Genomic DNA, 12,989 nt, shown 5'->3' on the forward strand with positions numbered 1-12,989 from the left:
GGTCTGAACTGTATCTGCCCCTCTACCGCCCCGCACAGTGCTGAGCAGATGCCCTCTTGAGGACTCCGGGCCAGCCTGGCCGGGCCAGATGGTGGGCCTCGGTTCATCAGACAGGTTTTAGAGACTCGAACCTCTGGGCACCGAAAGCCCCCTTCTGTGTCTTTCCAGGAGGCTCCCCCTGGGCGTTTGTCAGCATTTACACACGAAGACCCTGGGAAAGCAGTTTTTGACAAACTACACAGGAGCCTATTAAAACCTCCCCTGGAGGCAGCAGTCTCTGGGATTTTTCACTGACCCAGGAGGGTGGCTCCAGCAGTTGCTCCCCCGCAGGACCCCTGGGCCCCAAGGAGCTTCCCCTGTCCATGTGGAGAGCAGGCGGGACCTGCAGGTGCTCCCTCCCCCTCAAGCACCGCCTGACCAGGAAGCCCGCCCCGCTCTTTCACAAACACGGTATGTTACTTAGAGTCTCAGGAATAAGATATATCGGCGAGAAGGAATGGCTGGCTGGCTAAGAACAAAATCCGCGGGCCAGCCAGACGTGCACGGTGTGTGGTTCACACCTGGACACAGCTGCCTGGGGTCGAACACAGGTGCTCTCGGGGCTGAGCCCCCAGAAGGGACCTCTCCAATCAGCGTCACCAGCTGGCCGTGGTGTCGGCCCCCTGCCCAGGACAAGGGAGAAGGTCCCGAAAATCTACCTGCCCAGAGGGAGTGGTTTTTAAGTTTTGCACAGGGAACCTCTGCCAGCTGGAGTGAGGGGGACTGCTCGGCGCAGGGGAAGAAAACACAGGAAAAACAAACAAACAAACAAAAAACAGCTTTCCTTAACTGCCTGGTGAACAAAGAACCCTAAACGGGAGTCCCCACCGTGGCTCAGTGGTAACGAACCCGACCAGATCCAGGAGGACGTGGGTTCCATCCCTGGCCTCGCTCCGTGGGTTAAGGATCCGGAACTGCTGTGCGCTGCGGTGTAGGTCACAGACGTGGCTCGGATCTGGTGTGGCTGTGGCGTAGGCCAGAAGCTGCAGCTCCAATTCAACCTCCAGCCTGGGAACTTCCACAGGCTGCCAGTGCAGCCCAAAAAGCAAAAGAACAAAAACCAAAAAAACCTAAATGGCCACAGAAGCAGGTCCCTCCGTGGATGAAGACTCTGGAGTTTACTTAAGAGGCTAATTCTCAGGCCCCATTCTCTTACTCAGCATTTTCCATCAAAATAACCAGTCCAGTGTCTGGGGGGAGCACAGGATGAATGGAGCAGTGTGCGACTCCCAAGCGGCTAGTGGAATATTTAAATCCCAGGTCAGGGACGGCCTGTTCTGTTCAGTACAGAGGAGCTCTCACGGTGCCCTCCATACCCTGGGTTGTTTTTTCATTTGCAAGGGGAAAAAAATAGAATTTATGCACCTTAAAAACATATGAAGTGAAAAATTACCCATTAGCACAGCAAAGACCCATTTCCAGGAAACAGATTTTTAAAAGAAAATTCTTGACGTCCTGAGGTTAAGCCAGGAGGTGTCATGACTTTGAACGTGGACGATGAAAGAGCCACCGTGTCCAGGTGCGGCCCAGGCCCGTCTCGTTTCATCGTCCAGGGAGGCTGGTTAAAGCCCGGGTTGTGGTCCAAAAATATCCTGGCACTTAGCATCCTGCATTAAAATTTATAAACCACGAAAGACCTTTTCTCACAGAAAAGTTAATTCAGGCTGGATCGCCTGGAAAAAAAAGAAAGTATTTAAAAGGAGGGCAGTCATCAGAAGGGGTTACATGGAAAACCAGACTAAGTAATGCTTTCTACTCCCCCAAAACGTACAAAAATTATAGCAATGGTAATTTCAGAAGGAAGGGAAATGGCACCGGGTATAAATTCACTTCTAAGAAGTCCTGGGGGGGGGGTGCCCTGGAGCCTCCAGAGCTAACTTGGGGCGGTGGGGAGGGGGACACTGCTCTCCGGCCTGAAGGGCCCCTGCCCTCCGCTCAGCTCTGGCTGGGAGGTCTGCGAGGGCCGCCTTCCCCACCCCCTCTGCTTCCTCCCTCCTTCACGCTGCGCCTTTATTGAGCGCCTCCTGTATGCTGTCCTGGCCCTGTTCCTGCCCATCCTTCAGGGCCAAGGCAGGAGAGACAGAGACCTTCCTGAATCCGAGCAGATTTGGTAATCCCCCCGCGTCTGCCCTGCCCTCGAGACCTGACTGCTCTGTAAGACTGTGGGGGCGTGGGGGGCCTGGCCATTACTCACCACGGTGTCCAGCCTCCCCCCACACACACACCCGCTGGGAGCTCAGGGAACAGCAGGGCGGTGGACAAACACCAGGCCCAGAGATCCCAGTTCTGAGTACCCAGTTTCTTTTACTCCAAAAGGACCTGGAGAGTCAGCTCTGAAGTTGGCGTTGTACGGGGATTGGTCAGGAAAGGAAAGTGGCAGCAAAGACAGAGTGACCGTCACAGTAGCTAGCCATGACGTTGCCCTCCTGCGGCAGTGAGGGGTCAGCAGGCAGCCGGCCACGGCCTGGGGCGGCCCCGTTCTGCACCCCCAGGCGAAGGCAGAGGGATTCTTGGGGAATCACCACCGACCCCCAGGAAGCAGATTCGACGGCCCATCCTGTTGGCTTCCGCTCACACAATCGGGTTCCGACCTCAACTAAACCAGGAGCTCCTCGAGCGCTCGCTGTGTGCGGGGGGTGCAGGGCTAAGGACGGCCACGCTGTCTGGGTGTGTCTGTGCCACGGTCACACAGCCAGGCACGCCGGGCTCTTTGTCCTCCTCTGCAGACCCTGGCGGGCGTCTGGGTGCATGGGAGGCCCTTAGTAAGTCCCTCCCCTGGGCCTGAGCAGCTGGGCACAAGCCCTGGCCTCTCTGGTCACAGAAATCCCCACCTGGGCCCACGGTCCAGCGCGCCCGTCTGAGCTGGGCCCTGGTCTGGAGAGCTCCCTGGCCCGTTCCCAGCGCCCCGGGATGGCTGTTCTGTGCCAGCCACACTCAGGGAACCCCGAGGCCGCTGGCCTTGAGGGCAGGTGTGGACCCAAGATTCTGGGAGGGTGGCCCTGAAACTGGGAGCCTCGAGCGTGTGGCAGGAAGGGCCACAGGGATGGCACCGGTGCTCGCCTCAGCTCAAAGTGACCTCGCAGGGCAGAAAGCCTGGCCTTCACTCCACCTGCACCTGGCTGTCCTCCCAAACTCTCGTCGCCACCTCCCCTGACCCTCTGTCCCCACACGCTCCCTCCTTCTATTTGTGGCTGTGTCTCGGGATGATAGCACTTGGGCTGGATTTCATTCCGTTTCTCAAGTTGATTCAAGGAAGGTCGGCCTGGCTGTCACTATTCGCAGAGACAGGCCCTTCTCCCTCTTGGGCGCTGGGCAACGTGCAACCGGCCAGCCTGCGTGGACCAAACACGAGCTCCAGACCCAGTAACATTTGCCCTTGACCCTGGGAAATAGGGCCACCCTCAGACCTGCAAGAGCAGCTACAACGGCTCCGGCCGCCTCACGCCACCCGTGCTCAGGTCTGCACCCTAGAAACATCTGCAGAAGCGACTCGGTCACAAGACGAATCTCTCGGATGATCCCCTGCCCCGGTACACACGACACGGGCAGATCACGGAGCTTCCGTGACACTGTGTCTCACCACCGGCCACCACCTTTCAAAGGGGCGAGGACCCGAGGCCCAGACCCACTCTGAGAAGCCCAGTGACAGTCCAGGGGAGGCGGGCCATGCCCGGGACCTCACCAGTCCCCCAGCCCAGCTTATCTAATGGCCATAGTACAAGCCTTGTATTTTGTCTGTCAGGAAATCCAACAGAAAGAACTATTATTAGCATATTTACTTTACCACGGAAAATATGTCCTTTAAATGTTCAAGAAGGGACATTGCCTGGTTTCCAAGGAGCAGCCTGACAGATCCCTGGTAGGAACACACACACGTGCACACACACGTGCACACACACGCACAGGCATTCTGGGGGTGTGTGTGTGTGCGTGTATATAAGCACGTATCACCTGCAGTAATCAATGTTTCCTTTTTCTCTAAGCATTTTTTTTACAGTAAACTTCAATTAATCTTTCATTTTTCCATTACGGGAGTTAACAAATATTGTGGTGCCTCTCTCCCTTTAATATGCAGAGTCACCCAGGGACCTTGTCACCCAGCAGGTCTGGGTAGGACCTGAAGCTGCATCGCAAACCAGCTCCCAGGGGATGCTGGCGAGAGCCATGGACGTCCCACTCTGGGCGTAAGAGGACTCTGGTTTGTCACGAATGACCACCTTGGGCACACAGAAAACAGCAACCGTGGAAGATCAGACGACATAAAAGAAACAAGCAAATAAAAGCTACGTTCAAATCAACTTACTCTCTCTTGGATAAAGACTCTCAGAACGGACTTAGGAATCTGTGATCTACGCAATGCCTCTCGGCCCTCGTTGCTTTTTCTTCTTTTTTTTTAATTACCAGTGAATTTTGGCACATTTCTGGTTGTACAATGATCATCACGACCCCGTTTTAGAGCCCTCATGGTGAACAGTTTCTACTCTCTGTTATGAGCCCTTTCAGAGCACAAGCCGATAGAGGAATTCCACCTTGAGAGGACGAGGTGGCAGGATGAGGCAGAGGCGTCCGGGCCACAGCTGTCCTCCCGCCACGGACGCTGATCGAGGGTAAACGGCGAGGGCACACGGGATCACACTGAGCGCTCACAGGCGACTCCGCGACCTAGGGGCGATTAAAGCTCCCCTGATGTACATCCTCCTGGGGAGAGCGTCCAACGCTGATCTTATTCCAAACACGCTGCTCCTTAGAGGCTGGCCCCACTCATTAGTCTGCGCGACAACTTGAAGTAAGTAAACTGATGTTATGCTCACCTCGAAGCTGTCCCGAGACTGTGCCGTTAAGAACTAGGACACAAATGAAAACGCCGTGAAGGATACAAAGAGAGTCAGGGAACAAGCCACTGCTTTCTAGGAGCAGAGCCCAAAGGCGAGGTAGGTCCCAGAGAAGGCACCCCAAAGACCCACACAAACGGCACAGGGTATCTAATCCGTGTGCTCAAAGGGTGACGCGGTCAGTGCCACCTGGGGAGGTCAGATTGGAATCCAGCGCATTCCGACGGGATGAGAATCTGACCTGGAAGGACAGAAGGATCCCTAAAGGCGCAGAGGAGGGGGAAGAATGAGGCAAGCTGTGAAGAGCGAAGAAGAGGGAGGAGAAGTTGAATGTGGGATGGCATCTCTGCGCCAGGCCACGCCAGCTGCTAACAGCTGCAGCAAACTTCCCGCTCCCACTCTTCCTGCCGGCCTGGCATCATGGCACCACCTGGCTGAACCAAAGTGGAAAGACTGAGGCACACAGGCAGTGAGGGCTCCCACGGGGCTCTGCACCCAGGGCTCTGACGCCTAAGGCGCTCACGGGTTTTCTCTAAACCAGCATTCCCCAAGGGGCACCTGCCGCGCCTGGAGATGTGAGTATGAGTCAGGAAGCAGAGCCTTCAGCATCAAATAAACCCTGGGAGCTCTTGGGATTAACTATCAATGCGAATAAGGTTTCAGACGTGCGTTAACGCCTCCTGGATGCTCCCCGGGCGCCACTCTTGTTGCCTTTGCTTCTGCAGGCCCACCTCTCAGAGCCTGGAGCGGCCTGATGCACGTGAACTTCCACCATCGAGTGTTGGGGAGAAGAGACGGCTGTTAACCCCCACGAGGTGAGGTGATCACGTAAACAGGTAACGTTGACACCGAATAACTGGAAACAGCAGCTGGGTTGTGAGCGGTCACCTGCTGCTGGACAGGCTGCAGCTCAGACATGGTGCCTGGTGAGTGTCCATCCTTCCTTCATCCCCAGACAACTTCACAGAACGCATGGCTCCAGGTGAACCCTGGGTGGCCTTCGGAGCTCGGGGCAGGGACGGTTGTCAGGAGGGTCAGTGGCCGGGAGGGGAAGCAGGCAGCTTCCCAGGGGACCCGACAGCTGGGCGAGTGGGGCCTGGTCACACCCCATGGGAAATATCAGGCGGCGGAGGTCCTGACAGGGCACAGTGGGACCTCTCCTGCCCTTTTGTTGTATCGGTGACGGTAACGGTTGTAACTCGAGTGTTTGTGAATCTTTGCAAACTCTACCTGTGTCAGGTTTGAACCAGCTGCTCACCAGTAAAAAACAGTACAGAGATGCCTCAAAAAACGAAAAACAGAACCACCACATGATCCAGCAATCCCACTCCTGGGTGTACACCTGAAGAAAACAAAAACTCTACTTTGAAAAAACACATTTACCCCAATGTTCCCTGCAGCACAATGTACAATAGTCAAGACATGGAAGCAACCTAAAGGTCCATCGACAAATGAATGGACAAAGATGTGGTACGTATAGAATGGAATATTACTCAGCCATAAAAAAGGACAAAATAATGCCATTTGAAACAACATGGATGGACACAGAGGATATTATGCTTGGTGAAATAAGTCAGACAGAGAAAGACAAGTACTGTATGTTATGACTTATTGTAAAAAATAATAAATATGAAGGTATATGCAAAACAGAAACAAACTCACAAACAGAGGTTAGGAAAATATCTGTTTTCCTAACAGATAGTGGTGAGGAGAAAGGAGAGCGCGAGGGGGAGGGGTAAATAAGGGCTTAGGATTAAGATGCACAAACGACTATGGGAAAGTAGATGAGCAACAAGGACATAATAACAACCTTAAGTGGGGTGTAATCTATGCAAACATTGAATCACTATGTTGTACACCTGTAATTAATACAATATTGAAAATCAACCATACTTCAACTAAATAATTTATTCATTGAAAAAAATCTCTGGCCACTGCGTGCAGCAGCTTGATGTGGGATCTCAGTTCCCAGACCAGGGCCTGAACTCCGGCCGCAGCAGGGAAAACACTGAGTCCTAACGACTAGGCCGCCAGGGAGCTCCCTAAAAAAACGTCCTTAAAGCAGTCGGAAGGATTAGCCAGAGGTGTTGGGACTTCACTGCAGGGCTGCGGGAACTTTCGCACCTCCCTCCCACTGGAGGTCTCTGTTACGTGGGTTCCGGGAAGAGCCTCAATTTTGCGGAAAGTGAAACCAGACCGTTTTCATCTATCCACCCGGTCCGGCTGAGTCTGTGCAAAGAAACAGAACAAAACCCAAAGCATTCACCAAAGGTGAAGTGAATTTCAGATAAAGGGAGGATAATGCAAACTGTCCCTAGAAAACTCATCAGAGGTGGTTCTCCAACACCTAACGGTTCATCCCTGAAAAATAAATTCCCGTTAAATGTTCTACAAATGAACGGGATTACCTGTTTCATGCACTGGGCAAGCTAATCTGTTCAAAAAGGGGGGTCATGGTGTGTAACTGCTGACTTTGGGGAGTTCCTGACCTCACGACACCCCAGTTTACTCATCTGTAAAATGGAGAAAATAATTATACCAAATTCGTGGGACGTTTGTGAGGAGTAACTGGGATGAAGGGTGCTCAGCACGGCGCCTGGACCACAGTGAACACATATGAATGCTGGTGACTATTTTTATCACCCCTAGTACCCATCGGGGTGGTACCCAAAGGGTTTAAGTGAGTTCATATTTGCAAAGTGCTTAGAGCAGAGCCTGGCACACAGTGAGGGCCATTTACCTGTTTGTTAAATCACAAGAGTAAATAAATCGATCCTCATTTAAAGCATAAATCCTAAGTAGGCAAAATGCAAACACAGGAGCTCCTGCTATGGTGCAGTGGGTTAAGAATCGACGACAGCAGCTCAGGTCACTATGGAGGCTCGGGTTTGATCCCTGGCGTTGCCACAGCTGTGACATGGGTGGCAGCTGTGGCTCAGATTTAATCCCTGGCTCAGGAACCTCCATATGCCATGGGTGCAGCCATTCAGAAAATGCAAAAGAAGCAGAATGCAAACACAGCCTTGAGAATATGGGAACTTACCCGCAGTATCACAGCAGTTCAACCCGCTCTAGAGGGTTACAGGATATGAAGTTTTACGCTCGCACTTCCGTTTCTAAGTGTTGAGATAAAGAGAGGTTGCCCGCAGTCTACAGGCAGACCCAGGCACAAACACCTGCGCAAGCGCGCTGAGCTGCAGACTACACACCCTCCAAACAAGTGGCCTTGTTTCATCAGATTCTGCCTCTTTCTGAGCCCACTACTGACCACCAATAGGTGAAACGGCTCTGGACTTTGGGCCCGCAGGGTCTGCCCTCCAGACGGAGTTGCCTTCGGCCTGGATGACGGGAGGATCTTTTTGCAGTGGAAGCTCAGTGGTCCTCCCCGAGTAAATAACATCGAATCCAGACACAGAGATTTACAGGGACACTTAGACTCTGATACAGGCTGATTAAACGCATTTACGTTCCTGCTCCACCGAGTACTTTCCTAAGGAAGACAGGCTCTCTAAAAAACAAAAGCTGCGCGTGCGCGGCGGTAAGCGCCCTGACGACTAGCGCCCCCTGGTGCCACGGCTGGATTTTGTGCGGCGGCGCAGCAGTTTCTCCCACCATCGCCTTTTCGTCATCAGCACAGAGGACGGCGCAGTGGAAAAGGCAAACGCAAGTTAGAATTACTCTGAAAACGGTTTTGCGGTGCGACCTCTGAGCGCCTGAGGGTCCCCCAGGCCAGCGAGCGCCATTTACCTGATTGTTCAAGAAAATAGCTCAATAAATAGAGCCTCGTTTAAAGCATAAATCCTAAGTAGGTAAAATGCAATGACGGGAGTCCTCACTTTGAGAGCTGCTGGTCCCGGGGACACTGCAGCCCCCCAGGCGTCGCCTTGCCCGGCCCGGCCTCTCCTTCTCCAGCTATTTGGGAAAACCTGGGGGCATGGGCACCTCCCTTGGGGCTTAGGCTGGGCGGTGTGATGAACGACCCCCCTCCAGAGAACAGAAGGGGCTTGAGAGACTCAGGAGGGTGGGGCCTTCAACAGCTCTGAGTCACTTGGCAGCTCCAAGAAAAATCTCCATCTCCAGCTGTCGCCTCCTCTCCTACCTCCTGGTGTCCAGGGGCGCGCAAACCGCCCCGCGAACCACACATCTGCTGGACTCAAGGACACCCAAGCTGGACGTGGGCCCGGAACAGACAGGCACCTGGGACAGGCCCAGGGTAGAGCAGCGCTTGCCAAGGTGACTGCCTGCCTGCTACACCCCAGGGCCCCTGCCGGGCGCTGCCCCACCCACAGCAACAGCGCGAAAGCCACCTTAGGGTCGCAGGCTGGCAGGGGATGGGCCGGCATAAAGCATCGCACAGAAGGTGGGGCCCTTGCCCCGCTCAGGAACTAAAATCCTGTCTTCATAGCTCATTTCTATGCCTGCCCCGTCCTAAGTCAGTTCAGATAAACCGGGAACAGTACGAAAAGCACCAGGACAGGAAAAGCCAACAGCCGTGTTCACTGCTCACATGTGGGGCGCAAACCCCACAGGCTAAAGGTCAACTGGGCAAACCACAGGGGCTCACCCACCCTCACTTCCGGTCTGGTCTCTGCCTCTTTGCAGAATCTCCTGACACCAGGCCCCCTCTGGAGCTCAGACTCCCAGCCCCCAGCCTGAGGCCTGGGGTGGGGGTGCGGGGAGAGGGGGTCAGTCCCAGAGCAGGGGGTAGCGGTCAGGAAGAGGTGGTGCCAAGACAGGAGGCCGCGGGCCTGTGGGGCCTCTGCCCGCTGGCCCAGGCCTGCCCTGTAGCCGCTGTACTGAACCTGACAGCAACCACGCCAAGGGCTGCCCGGCCCTCTGACGAGAAAGCGGGTGCAGAGCAGCCTGGGCGTGGCTGTCTTTGGGGGAGGGGCTGTCCCTGGAATCGGGGGCCAGTCTGCTGTACCTCTCTTGGGCTTCAAATTCTCCCCAGGCAGGGGCTGGATGCACTTACTTCCAGGGTCCCTCCTGGGCCCCAAGACACAGGCCTTTCATACCCATTGTCATGGGAGTGCCACAGCAGCCGCACTCATGCTCATCCAGGTCCTTGTGGACAAAGCCAGGAGCCACGCCCAAGCGCCAGGTCCCAGCTGGCATCCAAGTGGGTGCCTGGCATGTCCCCAGTCAGGGGACTAGCAGATCGGACACTTTCTCTGATGCAAAGTTCTCATGACGTGTGCAGTTCACCCAGACACGACGGCCCTGGACCAACGAGAGGGGCGATGGATGGTACCCCCCACCTCCATCCGCTGAGGCTGTCCTGTCTGGCGCCTCGACCTGTGGGGCATCCCTGCTTCAACTCCCAGGCCCCAGTGCCAATCCTAGCCTTGCACAAAGGCTCCCGGCCGGCTCCACCTTCTGATGGCCTCAGGAGCAACAGCGGGAGCACGTGAGGGGCCCCAGGTCATCTGACCTGTGGGGGGGTTTTCTGTGGGTCTGGGTCTAGAGCGGGGGCTCTGGGCCTCTCTTCCCCTGCTGCCTGCTCCTCACCCCCGCCTTTGTTATCACTGCTACATGTTGGGCAGAGGGTGAGAAATGAAGCCCAAGGTGGCCAGGGGCCCAGGACCAAGACCTGGACACAGTGTCCTGAGGCCAGCGTCCACCTGCTGACCTGGCAGCGCCTCCTTACTAGCAGTGTGGAGTGATCTTTGGTTGCAAACTAACAGACCATTTAAAAAATTTATATACGTGCGTGCTGCTGTGTATTTGAAATTCTGGAATAAGCATATCTAAACGGTGAGCCCGCTCTGGTCTTGATTTGCTAAAATTTGTTAAGGACTTAGTAAATGACAGAATCAACTAGGAGTGTGAAGACAGAGCGAGAACCGTGACGGGGGTGTGAGCAAAAGCGACGTGAAAGAGAAATGTGACTTTACAACCATAACGTTTCGGGAGGGTGGATAAGGACATGGTCTGGTCAGCTGTACTTGGGAATTTCATGTTCAAGGATGCTAATCATTTTCTTCCTTAAGAACCAAGACTGGCTCTGCAACATTTACGTACTTTGTTACAGCGACTTAACTTCTACAGAGAGAGAAGAGGATATTCTCTCCCATTGCAGCCAGTAACATAGACCTATCATGAGTTTAATCATTCTGGGGTCCCCAATAACACAAACATAGATAGGCATCTCCTTTGTGTTTGGCCTGGGGCTCCCAGACCCTCTCACGGCAGGGATCGCGCCCCGTGCGCTGGAGAACCTGTCAATTGTCTCACGTCCTGGATGCAAACCAGCATCCAGATGGGGTTCTCTGAAGCCCTGAGAAGGCAGCTGTTAAACGCCGCGCCCGCAGGAACGTCTAAGACCAGAGGTTGCCCCACTTCTAAACGACCATTAGCAATGGGGGGAGAGGGGATGTGCTGTAAATCTGATTTCAGAGGCATTTTCTTTACAGTTAAAAGCTACACTTTATTTAAGAACACACCCTCAGCATTCCTAACCAGCCCATCCATCTGCTGACCTATCCTTTGGGAAAAACGCCTGGAAGCCACATCTCCCGGCTGGGAATTAACTCATTCCTTTCCACGTGGAGGTGAAGGCTCCAGTGCCTCCCATGGGAGCCCAGCGTGGTTCAGGCGTGGGCAACAGCAGGACCACACGCACTGGGCCAGGTCCACGGAGAGGCGCGGGGCCACCGAGCAGCCTGCCTGTCGAGTGGGCTCCTCTGAGCGCCACAGCACGCGGAGCTGACGGCTCCCGGCTGAGTAAGATACAAACAAGGTATTTATGTGCAGACACAGGGACACAAGGCCCAACTCTCCTGAGGAATTTTTTTAACTATAAATTATGCCTTTTCAATGGGGCAGTATCACCTCTCAGGGGGAGAGACTGATTCTGTAGGAGCAGAGAAAACATCCTACTCTATGTGCAAAGCACAGACAGACCTGCACACACACGTCCACGGCGGCAGAGGACATCTGTGGCACGAGGATTTCACAGGAGGGGCTTGGCCAAGCAGAATACAGCTGGGTGTCCCTGGGATGGGTAGAAAGTGATGAAAAAATGGGGACACCCGGAGTTCCCATCGTGGCTCAGTGGTTAAGGAATCCGACTAGGAACCATGAGGCTGCCGGTTTGATCCCTGGCCTCGCTCAGTGGGTTAAAGATCCGGCGTTGCCGTGAGCTGTGGTGTAGGTCACAGACTCGGCTCGGATCTGGCGTGGCTGTGGCTGTGGTGTAGGCCGGCGGCTACAGCTCCAATTCGACCCCTAGCCTGGGAACCTCCATGTGCAGCAGGAGCGGCCCCAGAAATGGCCAAAAAAAATGGGGACACCCCTGTCAATCAGTGACTCAGAACACTTTCTGTAGTATTTTCTAAACTGCCTTCTATTGTCTTACAAATAACACATCCTACGCTAAGTGATAAAAGAATAAAATATATAGAAAGAGCTCATTTTCCTTCTCTTGGGAAGTGCTGCTGTCCTTAGAATCTGAATAATTTCTCTTATTTCAGGAGTTCCCGTCGTGGCGCAGTGGTTAACGAATCCGACTAGGAACCATGAGGTCGCGGGTTCGGTCCCTGCCCTTGCTCAGTGGGTTAACGATCCGGCGTTGCCATGAGCTGTGGTGTAGGTTGCAGACGCGGCTCGGATCCCGCGTTGCTGTGGCTCTGGCGTAGGCCGGTGGCTACAGCTCCGATTAGACCCCTAGCCTGGGAACCTCCATATGCCGCGGGAGCGGCCCAAGAAATAGCAACAATAACAACAACAACAAAAAAGACAAAAAGACCAAAAAAAAAAAAAATTTCTCTTATTTCAGAATTCTCCTTTTTCTGACTGAGTTCCATCCCTGGAATAGCTATGGCATCACAGGGCAACCGTGCAAAGGAAAAGCCCAGAAGGCCATTCGCACAGCAGCGTGGTCAGAAGAGGGGCTCACTCTTCAGATTCTGCTTTTGCAGAGACTTCTTAAAAAGGGGGCAGGGACGTTTTGCTTTTGTGTCATTTAATTTTCATAAGTCACATAGAAGTAGGAGAAGAAGAGACGCTGACATTATTTTTAGCTCTCTCAGACAAAAATAGATGGCCAACTTCAGCATGCGTCAGGTATGGCTGCCTCCAGGTTCCCCGAAAGTCGAAGAAGAGTTTGAAATGTCAAAA

General features: G+C 53.9%; 1 protein-coding gene across 6 annotated transcripts in view; it reads right to left on the reverse strand.

The window, feature by feature from the left end:
- MYLK4 (myosin light chain kinase family member 4) overlaps positions 1-12,989 on the reverse strand; it is an 88,415-nt gene that overhangs the window by 53,812 nt on the left and 21,614 nt on the right. The window lies entirely within an intron of this gene.

Source organism: Sus scrofa, chromosome 7 (assembly GCF_000003025.6).
Source record: "Sus scrofa isolate TJ Tabasco breed Duroc chromosome 7, Sscrofa11.1, whole genome shotgun sequence".
NCBI lineage: Eukaryota > Metazoa > Chordata > Mammalia > Artiodactyla > Suidae > Sus > Sus scrofa.